This window comes from Phaseolus vulgaris, chromosome 6, assembly GCF_051622355.1.
Source record: "Phaseolus vulgaris cultivar YP4 chromosome 6, ASM5162235v1, whole genome shotgun sequence".
Lineage (NCBI taxonomy): Eukaryota > Viridiplantae > Streptophyta > Magnoliopsida > Fabales > Fabaceae > Phaseolus > Phaseolus vulgaris.
Window position 1 is genome coordinate 757501 of NC_143503.1, and position 2500 is coordinate 760000.

The following is a 2500-nucleotide window of genomic DNA, read 5'->3' on the forward strand; positions in this document are numbered from 1 at the left end:
TACAACATTGCCTGCAAAAAATTAGAATTTTTCGACATGGGGAAGTATTTTTTTTATTTTTCCAAAGACCCGAAATGTGGAAAATCGGGAAAAATGGAAAAACGTATCTAGACACCGTATTTTTGCGTGATTTTTTCCAGTCCATCCCATAATAATATCAAGAAGGTGCCCACCATGTTTCGTTAGGATTGGCCAAGATTTCGAATTTTCATGAATTTTTTTCAAAACCCTCTATTTTCCAACATTTCAAAAATTCAAAACCACATCAAGATGGCTTGGTTTTGATACCAAACTTTCTAGACCTCATTCTGCATGCATTTGTGACAATTTCCAACCAACAAAACTCAAAAACCACCACTTTGAAAATTTCATGATTCTTGGCACACCACCAAGTCACAAAATCAAGCCAAAACACCAAAATCTTGGAACTTGGCTATGCACCAACCATGCCAAGATCAATTCCTTTTGATCCCAAACTTCTCCCACATCACATTGGAGGCATTTGTGAGGATTGAGTCCAGCCAGATTTCCAAAACCATGATTTTCGTTTTTCACCAAAATCACCACCAAGCCACAAAATCAAGCCAAAAATCCAAAATCATGAACTTGGCTATGCACCAACCATGTCAAGATCAATTCCTTTTGATCCCAAACTTCTCCCACATCACTTTGAAGGCATTTGTGAGGATTGAGTCCAGCCAGTTTTCCAAAACCATGATTTTCGTTTTTCACCAAAATCACCACCAAGCCACAAAATCAAGCCAAAACACCAAAATCATGAACTTGGCTATGCACCAACCATGTCAAGATCAATTCCTTTTGATCCCAAACTTCTCCCACATCACTTTGAAGGCATTTGTGAGGATTGAGTCCAGCCAGATTTCCAAAACCATGATTTTCGTTTTTCACCAAAATCACCACCAAGCCACAAAATCAAGCCAAAAATCCAAAATCATGAACTTGGCTATGCACCAACCATGTCAAGATCAATTCCTTTTGATCCCAAACTTCTCCCACATCACTTTGAAGGCATTTGTGAGGATTGAGTCCAGCCAGTTTTCCAAAACCATGATTTTCGTTTTTCACCAAAATCACCACCAAGCCACAAAATCAAGCCAAAACACCAAAATCATGAACTTGGCTATGCACCAACCATGTCAAGATCAATTCCTTTTGATCCCAAACTTCTCCCACATCACTTTGAAGGCATTTGTGAGGATTGAGTCCAGCCAGTTTTCCAAAACCATGATTTTCGTTTTTCACCAAAATCACCACCAAGCCACAAAATCAAGCCAAAACACCAAAATCATGAACTTGGCTATGCACCAACCATGGCAAGATCAATTCCTTTTGATCCCAAACTTCTCCCACATCACTTTGAAGGCATTTGTGAGGATTGAGTCCAGCCAGTTTTCCGAAACCATGATTTTCGTTTTTCACCAAAATCACCACCAAGCCACAAAATCAAGCCAAAAATCCAAAATCATGAACTTGGCTATGCACCAACCATGTCAAGATCAATTCCTTTTGATCCCAAACTTCTCCCACATCACTTTGAAGGCATTTGTGAGGATTGAGTCCAGCCAGTTTTCCAAAACCATGATTTTCGTTTTTCACCAAAATCACCACCAAGCCACAAAATCAAGCCAAAACACCAAAATCATGAACTTGGCTATGCACCAACCATGGCAAGATCAATTCCTTTTGATCCCAAACTTCTCCCACATCACTTTGAAGGCATTTGTGAGGATTGAGTCCAGCCAGTTTTCCAAAACCATGATTTTCGTTTTTCACCAAAATCACCACCAAGTCACAAAATCAAGCCAAAACACCAAAATCATGGAACTTGGCTATGCACCAACCATGCCAAGATCAATTCCTTTTGATCCCAAACTTCTCCCACATCACTTTGAAGGCATTTGTGAGGATTGAGTCCAGCCAGTTTTCCAAAACCATGATTTTCGTTTTTCACCAAAATCACCACCAAGTCACAAAATCAAGCCAAAACACCAAAATCATGGAACTTGGCTATGCACCAACCATGCCAAGATCAATTCCTTTTGATCCCAAACTTCTCCCACATCACTTTGAAGGCATTTGTGAGGATTGAGTCCAGCCAGTTTTCCAAAACCATGATTTTCGTTTTTCACCAAAATCACCACCAAGCCACAAAATCAAGCCAAAACACCAAAATCATGAACTTGGCTATGCACCAACCATGTCAAGATCAATTCCTTTTGATCCCAAACTTCTCCCACATCACTTTGAAGGCATTTGTGAGGATTGAGTCCAGCCAGTTTTCCAAAACCATGATTTTCGTTTTTCACCAAAATCACCACCAAGTCACAAAATCAAGCCAAAACACCAAAATCATGGAACTTGGCTATGCACCAACCATGCCAAGATCAATTCCTTTTGATCCCAAACTTCTCCCACATCACTTTGAAGGCATTTGTGAGGATTGAGTCCAGCCAGTTTTCCAAAACCAACATTTTCGTTT